We start from the raw sequence: 13,429 nt of genomic DNA, 5'->3' as shown, positions 1-13,429 counted from the left end.
CCTGATCTCCGTTGGGGTTCTCGGGGTTGCCTAACCCTCGATCACTTTGATATTGGAAGGGTCTGCATGTATCCCTTCTTCACGGACTACGTATCCAAGAAAGTCTACCTTGTAGATCCAGAATTTGCACTTGGAAAATTTCACGTATAACTTTTCCGCCCTTAGAGTCTCCAAAACCTGTCATAGATACTGGTTGTGTTCTTCCTTGCTTTTAGAGTAAATTAGTATGTTGTTGATAAAGACTATCACAGAGTTGTCAAGGAATGGTCAACAGACTCGGTTCATCAGGTCCATAAATGCCGTCGGTGTATTTGTCATACCAAAGGGCATTACTACGAATTCATAGTGCTCGTAATAAGTTCGGAAGGCCGTTTCGGGGACATCTTCTTCTCGGACACGCAGTTGATGATATCCGGACCTCAGATCTATTTTCGATAAGTAATTGGCTCATTGTGATTGATTTTTGACGTCGAGCTTTTAGAGTTCTCGGTAATCGATACACATGCGAAAGGAGCCATCTTTCTTTTTGACAAACAAAACCGGAGCTCCCCAAGGAGAGAAGCTCGGTCTTATGAACCCTTTAGCTAATAATTCTCTCAATTGGCTGGAGAGCTCTTGCATTTTTCAGGGGCTAATCTATACAGTGATTTGGCAATTGGCGTGGCTCCAGGTATTAGGTTAATCTGAAATTCGACCTGTCGGTCAGGGGGTATTCCCAGGAGGTCTTCAGAAATACGTCTGGGAAGTCGTACACCTCCAGGATATCCTTGATGTTCTTTTCTTCTTTATTTTTATCCGCTACGTGGGATAAACAACTTGGTTCTTTTCGTGCAATCACTTTTGTGCCTTGATGCACGAGATGAACCGGAGATTTGCACCGGGTTTATCCCCATAGATAATTAAGGTTTCGTTGTTAGGTAGGTGAAGGCGAAGAACCTTATCGCAGCACATAATATCAGCATGGTGGAGGCTTAGCCAATCCATACTGTTGATCACATCAAAGCTTCTAATAGAAACCGTCATTAAGTTATTTGGAAATAAGTGTTTCTTAAATGTTAACGTGCATCCTAGAAATACATCGTTGGTTGTTTCAGTCTTCTCATTAGCCATTTCCACCGTGAAGGTTTCGTTTAACTTTTGGGGACTTTAATTTAGTAAGTGTTTTAATTTATGACTCACGAAACTTCGTTCAGCCCCACTGTCAAATAAGATGCATGCATAGATGTTGTTGAGGAGGAACGTACCGGTGAATACTACTAGATCCTGCAAAGCCTCTCCTTGTCCATTGCTAGAACTCTGTATGATCCCCCTACACCCTGATTATTGGCTTTGGGGCAGTTTCGTTTGTAATGACCAGTCTCCCCGCACCCGTAACATGCTTGACTGGCCCCAACATTGTTGGATTGGTTGTTTTGTTGAGGTTGTGATCTGCAATATCGGGAGGTGTGCCCTTTTTTATTACAGCTGGTGCATTGCAGGTCTTGGTAGGTACCATTATGGTGGAAATTACACTTATTGCATTTTGGGAGAGAACCTAGATACGACTTTGTAGGTGTTGGTGCAGCTATTGTTGTGGTAGCAGCGTGAACTGCTATGGTTTGTTGTTTCTTCCTAGACCCTTGAGCTTGTTTTCCTTTTCTCTTCTTTCCCAGTTCTTCTTGTTCTCATCCCCCTTCTTTTCTTTGGTGGTGGATGCCTTTATCTCCTTTCCATATCTATGGTCGTACAACTTCTACGCGAGGCGCTTGGCACTGTCAAATGTTGCGGGGTTTATAGAAATTACATTGCCCTGAATCGGGGGAGTTAGCACACATATGAACCATCCCAACTTCTTGCTCTCGGAAGTAATCATTCCCGGGCACAAAAGAGCCAGGTCGCTGAACCTTGAAATATAAGCTTCGATGTCACAATCTTTTACAATGAGATTCCATAGTTCTTGCTCAAGCTTTTGCACTTCACCTCGGGGGCTATACTCATCGAGCATCAAGTTTTTGAGTTCTCCCCATGTCATAGAGTTTACTACCGGTAGAGTTAGGGCCTTGACATGGCCATTCCACCATGAGAGTGCTTTATCAGAAAAGGTACATGTAGAGGACTTTACTTTACTCTCTTCAGAATAGCCGCATATTTTGAAAACAGATTCGATTTTCTCGAACCATCGAGTGAGAGCTATCACACCTCTGCTTCCATTAAATGGTCATGAATTTGCGTTGGTGAAGTCTTTGTATGCCCAGGTTTTTTGGTGTCCTGGGTTATCCCCGTGGTTAGAACTCCTCGCATCGTTTCCGTTGCCTCCCCCGTTGGCGCCGTTGTTAATGTGTGCCAGTGTTGCAGTAACTGCAACTGAGCTTGCTGCCTAAAGAGTAGCAGAGTCCATTTCTGGTGGCAGCGGTGGTGCTGCTGTAGTGTTTTTGCGGATGTACCTTCTGGGCATGTCCTGCTATGAAGTAGGAATGATGATGAGTTCATTGAAACCTCTTGTTTCTAATGATTACGGTGGTTCGATTGAACTTATAATTGAAAATGTATTACATAAAATAAAAATAAAAAAAGAGAACATAGCAGATAACAACATCACAAATAAAACACATAATCGTTTCATTAATGACAGCGTTTAGTACATAATGTATGAAAGTTGGCCTTTCAAAGGTCTACAATACATAGAGAATAAAAATCTTACAACATAATGAACCTGCGAGTAGTGTAATCACTTAAATGTAGGGTCGGTCCTACATACATAAAGGGAAGAGAATGGGTAGGATGAGCCCTCCATATGACGAGTGGTCCCGGGTGATGCCTGTGATGATGTAGAAGCGCCCTGATACTCAGCTAATCGGTAATCAGCGACGCACACCCTCGTCTCCAGTTCAACTTGTCGCTCCTGAAACTCCGTCACTAGGTCCTGAGTGCGCCGCTCCACTATGGCTCTCATCTCGATCATCTGGTTAGCGGTTACCTATTCCTGATTGCCAATGTCCCTAGTCCGTTGAACCATAACGAGAAGAGCGTGATCCGTCGGGCCTCTGTGCTGGATGTTGTAAAAACCTCTCTCCATGCCGAATGGTGGGCGCTGGCCCTAGTGTCGGCTCCATTTCTCAATATCTAGGGCCCAAGGGGACGTAGGGCCATTGTAGCCCATCTGGTGCACTGGCACCCTCGCCATGTAGGGTAGGTTGGTGACTTCAGACCCTGCCTCTGAGTCACCCTCATCTCCCTAGTTGTCCTCGTCAATGTCCTCGTCGAATTCCTCCTCTTAAAACTCCTATTCTATCTCTTCCGGATCCTCTTCAGGATCCTCCTCAATCCAGACTCCATTCCCCTGATTGGGGAAGTACGGGTCTCCAGGAAGGTGGAAGCCATCCATAGTGTCTGCACGAATATATATATATATATATATATATATATATATATATATATATATATATATATATATATATATACACACACACATAAGTGCGAGAAAACAGATAGAATGTTAAAATGCTCCTATAGTAGTTTATGTCTTTTTGTTTGGTTCTCAAACCCTTTTGATTTATAGTTAATGTGTTTAGATTTGTTGCCCACCTTGGCCACTACTAGACACATGTTGGTTGTATCTCGAATAAATATAGATGATCAGGCTATATTTACCCTATATATGATTACATAACTATCTAAGTTTAGTCACGGTGTCCAACTCTTCTTATTGTTTTATAATATGCATGTATGTGTGTACACTTGGTAAAATATTCATATTGTTAAAGTATTCTTTTAGTCAGAGTGCTTTAGTCCCTTTGTATTTATAGTTGTATATCTTGTATGGTTAGATATACTAGTTCACTATAAACAATGCTCTGATACCAATCTGTCACACCCCCAAACTGAGACGATGGAAACGTCTGGGGGCGGGTGATTTCATCTTGTAATATAATATTGAATATAATTGAAAAGAAAGTAACCAACATCATACATTACAAATATCATCATACATTGTTTATTGAACTGTGTTTGCTCACAACTTTACACAAAAGTGATAATAAATAAGATATTCCAAAAATGTAGTAAATGCCCAAAATCCATAGCCAGAGTACCTGCTCACTGCGTTCCTGAGAATACACGTTGTTTTGAAAAGCGTCAACATAGAATGTTGGTGAGTTCATAAGCATATTTTTTAGAAAACTTTGTAATGTCTTTGTTTGTAGTAATTTGTAAGACTCTAGAAAGTCCAATATTTTCTATAAAAGTAATTTGTGAGTCTCGTTTCAAATCGTGTATACTTGCATGCATGTTCTTTATATTTTTCCTTGTTTGTAATTGTAAAGAGAGGGTCCCCAGAAAATCCTATATTTTCTGTTATACAAATAATTGTAGTCTTAAAACCCTAAGACTGGAGTTAATGTATGAAATAGATGTAGTGTAGTCTGTATTTGATGAGAACATGTAGAGTGTGTATTCTTCGTAAATTCTAAAATAATATTGTTATTCCCCATTTGTGTCGTTACAACCATACTTGATGTGACTGAATGCCTGTCATGACGTTCTTCAGGTGTTGATTTCGGTAAGATATTTGTCACCCAAGACTGGCCCGTCTAGCTGTAGCGAACAACTCATGTGTGGGGGTGTCAACCCCGTATAGATCTATACATAATTACCCCACTCTCATTCCAGGAGACTCTGGTTATAACTACAGGACTTACGGTGTACGCTTGGTAGGTACGATGAAGGAGTGTCTCACAAGAGCCTTAACAGATTTTACGTGAATTTATCGAAAAATGTACGTGACATTTCTTGTGTAAATTTTTTACTGCAGCCGTATGACACGCGTTTTATAGCTTTCTGACATACATCTAAACACTTGTATATTTTTAAAAACTTTATGATGGACAGATTATGACACACAAATATTTCTTTCATAAAACTTTGTTTTTGCATACCGGTTTTATTAAATCATTTATAACGTTATTTATAAATGAATACTGGTGGCTTGCCAACCTTATAATATGTGTTGTAAAAATAACAAAATACTCTTGATTTTGAAATCTTTGATATAATAACAACATATTACGATTATTTTACTAATAAAATTTATATTTTTATTTTTGTTAAATATTCAATTTTTATGGTGGGTTTTAAACACACCAAAATTTATTTGAGTGTTTTGTGACACAGATTTTATTCCATTTTTGTTGAGACTAGAACATGTCATATTTTTCCCAAAATTACACAATTTCCTTGAAATTTATAATATTTCAATATTTGTACAAGTCTTAGCGGTAAAAATATATATGACTAACAATTTACCATTTTTGAGTGTAACTCTCATATTTACACCATTTTTCAAGCTTTTATAACCAAATATAATGTAACATTTTTTTATTTATTTTGCTTCTGATTTTTAAGACACACAAAATATCATTTTTACCTAGTAACTTATTTCATGTTTAACATAATACCATGAGATATGAGATTTTACAAAGGCAACTTTAGTCTAAAATCATGAGATTTATATGAATCTCGAGTTTATGGGTGTTCACATGGAGTCATCAATATTTCACCACACACGGTCACACAAACATATAAGTGCATGCAAATATCCAAAGATTTAAACAACCATTGACTTGTATCCCCCCTACCCCCCCAAGGATGAAAAACATGAAAATAGTGGGGTATTAAGCTCACCTTGTGGATTTTTGAGCATAGAAGAAGAATAAGAAGGATTTTTGAGCCTAGTTTGTTCTCTTGGTAAGATCCTCGAAATATGGTGCTCTAGTGGTCATATACACGAAAATAAGAGTGTGAATGGAATGGTCTTGGCATAAATATGAAACAAAATGCTTTTAGTTTAACATGGACTTACCAAGAAAGCTTAAAATCCGATTTTTTTGATGATGATGAACCCAAGATTTTTGAGAGGGAATGGGGGATGTTCTTGAGAGCAAAAAGAGAGAAATGAGTTGAGAGAAAAATGTGGAATGAGAGTGGGAAGAAGGGAGGGTCGGCCGATCAAGAGAACAAGGGGGGAAAGAGAAGGGTTGACCTCCCTTAAAGGTGATGGGATACTTACATGGTTATTTGGTTGACAGAGCCTTGTTATATGTTAGTTAATATTGAGGTGGCATGACCATTATCCACCATTAATCCTTTTTTTAATTGCCTAACCGGCCCAAGGGGGTTCTCGGCCCAAGGTTGGCCCAAATTTTTTTTAGTGGACTTTGATTTGGCTTGGCCTAATTAAGATTTTTAGGCACATTAATGCTTAATAAGGGTTTCTCGGTTTAATGAGCCCCAAATATAGGAGTTCTTGGCCCAAATAAGGCCCAAGTATGGGTTTTCGGCCCAAAGAAATTCCATTACAAGCTTTCGGCCGAATGGGAATCCCAATAGTGGTTTTCAGCTTAATGGAAGGCCCATTAGTGGTTTTCGGCCCACTATTATAGAGTTCAATGCCAGTTTTCGGTCCATTAGGGCGCAAAGAGGGGTTTTCGGCTCAACAAGACCAAATGGAGAGGTTATCGGCCCAATAGTGCCCACTAACGGAGTCTTGGTCCAATTAATGGAATTGGGACGAGAATTATTGGGCTTAGGCCCAAAATTGATTGGACTTGGCTTATTGGATCGAGTTTTGGATTTCTATGAGGTTGTTTCGGCTGGAATCACATTGTATAAACGTAGGCACTTAATAGCATTGAAGTTTGAATTTCACTAGATGAAATGTCACAAGGTTACACAGAGGAAATCATCTTGTACAAGGAGCAACATCTTAACCCTAATTTGCTAGCTGTGACAATTGCTTCCTGTCTTCTGAAAGACAGAACTTGAGAGTAGTGGGAGGAGGTTGGCGCTCCATGGGTGATGAGGCGGTTGATTCGATGACGTGGGATGATTCTTTGATACGATTTCGAAATGAGTTTGAACCAGTGATTGAGATGCAACAGTTGGCAAGGGAGTTCTAGGACCTTTTCCAGACTACTAAGACGGTGGCTGAGATCACCGCTATGTTCCTTGAGAGGGTGATGTTGGTTCCGCAGTATATGGCAGATGAGGAGATGAAGAAGACGATATATCATGAGATGTTGAGGAGTGATATTCAGCAGTTCGTGAGCCGATCCAGTTGCAAAAAATTGAAGGATACGATTGCAAGAGCCAGAAAGAGGGAGATTGATCTAGAGATGGAGAGTAACAGGAAGTCGGATCAGGCTCAGGTTTCAGGAGGTTCGAGCTAGAGACCCAAGTTATTTTAAACGAGGTCAAGGGGCCAGCCGGGTTTGAGCCGCTGTGGCAAGTGCCGCAAGATGTAGGACGGGGCATGCAGGGTGGGTGGTTTTGGCTGCATCAAGTGCGGCCGGATGGAACATATTAGTAGGGATCGTACTGCTGCTACTACCACCATGTAAAAATGTAAATTTTCAACCAAAATTTTTTCATTTTCAAACACATTAAAACGCATGTCACATTTTCTCAAAAATCTCGAGTATCAAATTTCAACATATATTTCAAAAATTATTATCACAAATCAATGATCCTCCAAAAACATGTCTCCAATGCGGGTGTGTGTGTACAATAAAGTTGGTGCCTTCCCGCAATCCTGAGAAGTACCTAAAACATATAACACGTAACACGGTAAGCACGAAGCTTAGTGAGTTCCCCAAAATACCACACACATCACATTAACCACTCGAGGCTAACTCAATACGACCCTCCGGTCAATGTGTTCCAGTGGAGACCCTCCAGTCCCACTACTCGGGTGGACCCTCCGGTCCTAACTCAATAAGCTCATAATAATAATACTCAACATAAGTCACAAAGATTAAATATAGAATATCACAACACACAGATAAGCACATAAGACATCTTGGTCACACAAGGATACCACTCATGGTAAGTACAGTGAGAAGACTCACCTCGCAAGAAATCAGCTAATCTTGAACTCAAATCACCGGTCTAGCCTCCGCCTAACACATACAAAAGTTATCCCTAATTAATCACGGCTCTGAATAAGCTAAACTAACCATTCTACTAACTCACAGAAGGGTAAAAGACCATTTTATCCCTCAATGGCCTTAATAGTCCACAAATTGACCAAAACCTAAAAGTAAACCAAAAGTCAACGGCAGAGAGTACGTTGCGCGTACCAACTCTCTACGATGGGCGTACTTTGCTGTCATGAATGAATTGGGGATGCTCGACCCCTACGCTGCGCATACTGAGATTACACCCAACATACATCCCAATTTCACTCTTTTCACTCATTCGGTCTTAATCAGTTAAGACATTGGCTCATATCACAGAACTAGACTCTCTAATAGCTCTTACTCCATAAAGTCTGTGACTTTAAGCCTTTGCATGGCTGGAATGGTCACAAACACACAAAACACTCACTCTCTTATCTCAAAAAGCCCATATCTCATGCATGGCTTGATTCCAACGTCCAAGATTGGATGTTTATGACACTACACGAGTAAATACACTCAAAGGGGGTTGATCATAGTCTCTGGAGCTCAATATCTCATAAAGTCTCCAACTTTTGGGACAAAACTCTAAAATACTCTACTATGATGCACAAATTAGAAGAGTGAGAAAGCTTTGAGTTTTATACCTCAAAATGAAGCTCCACACTCAAATAAGCTCAGATCCAAAGCCTAGAATCCCACTCCTTCTTCTTCAAGGCTCCTTCTTTATTCCAACGAAACACAAGAATACTCTCAAGGCTCTTAAATGCACTCACAAGCTCTAAGAACGAAAAATAGGGTTTAGGAGTGTTGTTGTTTGAGAATGGTGGCCATGAATGAGGCCATAATATCCTTTAAATAAGGGTCTCACCCTAAATTAGGGTTTTCAATCTGGGCCTAGTACGCCCAACGTACCCTCTAGTACACCCAGCGTACTAGGTGGCTTCCGCGTCAAATGCACGCATATGAGTACGCCGAGCGTACACTCGTGTACGCCTCGCATACTCATTCACCACCTTTTCTCAAAAAGAGACTAAAGTGGACAAGTACTCAAAAGACTAAGGGTTATGAGGTATACCTGGACTCGGGATGTTACAATTCTCCCCCACTAGAATCAGGCTTCGCGCTCGAAGTCATGCTCCAAAAATAATTCAGGATGTTGCTCTCGCATCTCTGACTCCACATCCCAAATTAACTCGGACCCTTTCCGATGTTACCACTAGACCTGAACTAGGGGCACCTCTTTGTTCCTTAGAACCTTCACCTTTCGGTTTGAAATCGTGATGAGCCTCTCAATGTAATTCAGGCTCGCATCCACCTGAATGTCCTCTAGGGGTACCACTGCCGTCTCAGCGGCTACACACTTGCTTAATTGGGACACGAGGAAGGTGTTATGGATCTGACTCAACTTTGCATGTAGCTCCAACTGGTATGCTACCTTACCCACTCTGGCGGTCACTCTAAAAGGACAGATGTACCGGGGCCACAACTTGTCCCGTTTCTTGAATCGAATCACCCCTTTCCAAGGGGATACCTTCAGGAGTACAAAATCTCCGACCAAGAACTCCAGCTCGGATCGTCGGCTATCTGTATAACTCTTCTGGCGACTCTGGGCCATCAGTAACCTCTATCTGACTTGCTAAATCTGCTCAGTCATCTTCAACACTATCTCAGTGCCACACATCATTCGCTGCCCTACCTCTCCCCAACAAATGGGAGTCCGACACCTCCTCCCATAAAGAAGCTCAATGGGAGGCATACCAATACTCGAATGATGGTTGTTGTTGTAATAAAACTCAGCCAAGGGCAAATAAGTGTCCCATCTTCCTCCGAAGTCCATAACACATGCTCGCAGCATGTGCTAAAGCGTCTGAATCGTCCGCTCGCTCTGCCCGTCTGTTTGCGGATGGTATGCGAATTGAACTGTAACGTGGTACCCAACTCATGAAATTTCTTCCAGAACCTAGAAATATAGCGCACGTCTCGATCTGACACTATCGAGGTCGGCACTCTGTGCCGAGCTACCACCTCTCTCACATAAACCTCGACTAGTCTCTCTGTAGAAAAACTCTCACTGATAGCCTGGAAATGAGCGCTCTTTGTCAACCGATCCATAATCACCCAAATCACGTCAACTCCATGCGCTCGGTAACTTGGTGATAAAGTCCATTGAAATCTGTTACCACTTCTACTGGGGAATCTCTAGAGGCTGCAATGGACCATGTGGTTGCTAGTTCTCCGCCTTAACCCGACGACAAGTCAAACACCTTTCTACAACCAATGCCACATCCATCTTCATACATGGCCACCAATAATCTGTCTTTAGGTCCAAATACATCTTAGTGGCCCCTAGGTGGATCGAGAATCTCGATCTATGTGCCTCCTTTAACAATACACAGCGAGCTCCGCCTGTGTAGGGCACCCAAATCCGCCCATGGAAGGACATAAGCCCACAACTGTCTGTCACAAACTCGAAAACCTACCCAATCACACGCTCTCTCTTGCAGTTCTCCGGTCTCACAGCCTCCACCCGAGCCTCTCAGATGGTATCTAAGACTGGAGTCATCATCGTCATCCTCATACACACATCTCGGATCGGAGCGCTCTCGGCTCTACGACTCATGGCATCGGCTACCACATTAGCCTTGCCTGGGTGATATAAGATCTCACACTCGTAGTCCTTCACTACATCCAAGCACTTCCTCTGTCTCATATTCAGGTTGGGCTGATCCATTAGGTATTTCAGGCTCTTATGGTCCATGTATATGGTACACCAGACACCATAGAGATAGTGGCGCTAAATCTTGAGGGCGAACACCACTGCCCCTAACTCCAAATCATAGGTGGGATACCTCGTCTCATGAGGCTTTAGCTGCCTCGATGCATATGCTATCACGTGACCCCTCTACATCAACACTGCACCCATCCCTGAAATAGACGCATCACAATAGACTACGAAGTCCTCCACTCCCTCTGGAAGGGCTAACACCGGAGCTTCGCACAATCTCTGGCGAAGATTCTTGAATAATGCCTGCTGCTCAGGTCCCCAAACAAAAGTAACGCCCTTCCGGGTGAATCTGGTGAGAGGAACCACAATATTGGAGAAATCTTTCATAAATTTCCGATAGTAGCCGGCCAATCCCAGAAAACGCCTGATCTCGAATAGGGATGTCGGCATCTCCCATCGCATAACTGCCACATTCTTAGCCGGATCGACCAATATCCCATTCTGATTAACGAGATGTTCCAGGAATTAGACCTCTCGTAACCAAAAATCACACTTTGAGAATTCGGCATACAGCCTCTCCTACCTCAATATCCCAAGAACTTCTCGCAGATGCTCCTCATGCTGCTCTCTGAACCTCGAATACACTAAGATGTCATCGATGAACATGATCACCGACTGGTCCAACATAGGCCTGCACACCCAGTTCATGAGATCCATGAATGCTGCCAGTGTGTTGGTGAGCCCGAAAGGCATCACCACAAACTCGTAATGCCAATAACGAGTTCTAAAGGTCGTCTTATGAATATCCTGCTCGCATAATCTCATATGGTGATATCCAGATCTCAAATCAATCTTGGAAAAACAAGATGCCTCCTACAACTGATCGAACAAATCATCGATTCTCGGAAGTGGATAACGGTTCTTGACCTTCAGCTTGTTCAACTCTTGATAATCAATACACATCCGGTGTGAACCATCCTTTTTCTTGACAAAAAGGATCGATGCTCCCCACGACGAGCTACTCGGTCTAATAAATCCCTTTCCCAGCAGCTCCTGGAGCTGTGAGGATAACTCCTGGATCTCTGGTGGCGCAAGGCGATAAGGTGCCTTGGCAATAGGCTCCGCGTCCAAAACTATATCAATCCAGAACTCCACCTACCTCTCGGGAGGCACACCTGGTAAATCTTCTTGAAAAACATACAGGAACTCGCACACTATTGGAACCTTGGAGATAACACTCGCCCTTTTTGAAACAATCTGCGTATCCATCACGTACGCCAAGAAGCCCATACAACCCTGCTGTAAACTCTGCCTCGCCCTAGCAGCAGAGCAGAAGGCTCACCTAGATCTGGTACCCTCGCCATACACTGTAAGAACTTCCCCACTGGGGTCTCGTATAGTCACCAACTGACACTCGCAGTCGATGACAGCTCCAAAACGGCTTAACCAATCCATGTCCACGATGACACAGACATCCCCCATCGTATTCAGTACCAGATCAATCGGGAACTCGACACCAAAAATCTCCATCACACATCTTCGGAACACATCAGTAGCGAAAACCGCATGCTCGTCAGCTATAGAAACCCTCAAAGGTCGACTCAATGACTCATGTCGGATAGTGATGTGATGACTAAAAGCTAAAGACACGAAGGATCGAATCGCACCCGATTTAAATAACACTGAAGCAAGTACAAAACTCACAAGAAATGTACCTAAATGTAGCACATAACAAGCACAATAAATCTCAAAATAAATAAATAAGGAAATACGTACCATCCACGACATCAGGTGTTGCGCGGACCTCCTCCGCTGTCAGTTGAAAAGCTCTCCCACTCGCCCTCGGAACCTCGGCCTTCACCGGCCGACTATCAGTAGCACGCAAAGCAGTAGGTGCAGATCCCTGAATAAGCTGGGGCACTCGGCCTTCTGGTGGCCGGTCTGGTTGCAGTGGAAGTAAACTGCAAACCCCTTGGGGCAATCTTTTGCCATATGCCCTTCCTTGCCACATTTGTAGCAAATCCATGCTCGGCACGACCCCTCGTGACTCTTGCCGCACTTTCCACATGTATGGCCCTTCTGGCCCCTAGTCCTCGAGTCAGCGGGCTTACCCCGCTTCGCTATCAGATGCGACTGCACCGACCTCTGGTCTCTCCCCTGAGACTCTGCATCCTCCGTGGCCTCAGTCTCCAGCCCGATCTCCCTCCTCCTGGCATTTGCCTGAAGCTCAACAAATGTACGATAAGACGAGTTCGCCAAGAAATCTCGAATATCCTTCCTCAGAATGCTCAAATATCGTCTCATGCGCGCTTTCTCATTCAACACATGCTTAGGGCAGAACAACGCCCTCTCGTGAAACATCCATGTAATGTTAGTCACTGACTCTGTCTTCTGTTTGAGAGATAGAAACTCCTGGGCCAACCATTCCCTCTCCACCGGGGGAACATACTCATCTCGGAACATCACAGTAAACCTCTCCCAAGTCACTACAGTGTGCTCTGGAGGAGTAATATTGGCCATCACAAACTTCCACCAGTCCTTCGCTCCCAAGCGAAGCTGGTTTAGCGCGAACCGTACCCTCAAAATGCTTTGGGCATGAACAAGTGTACAAACACCCCTCGATATCATAGATCCATCTCATCGCAACAATCAGATCCTAGTCCCATCAAACTCGGGTGGCTTCATGTTGTTGAACTCCCGATACACCACTAAATACACTCAAAGGAGGTTGATCATATTCTCTGGAGCTACATATCTCATAAAGTCTCCAACT

The sequence above is a fragment of the Lactuca sativa genome, chromosome 7 (assembly GCF_002870075.4).
Source record: "Lactuca sativa cultivar Salinas chromosome 7, Lsat_Salinas_v11, whole genome shotgun sequence".
Taxonomy (NCBI): Eukaryota; Viridiplantae; Streptophyta; class Magnoliopsida; order Asterales; family Asteraceae; genus Lactuca; species Lactuca sativa.
The sequence above is the reverse complement of the archived record's forward strand: the minus strand, read 5'-3'. Positions refer to the sequence as shown.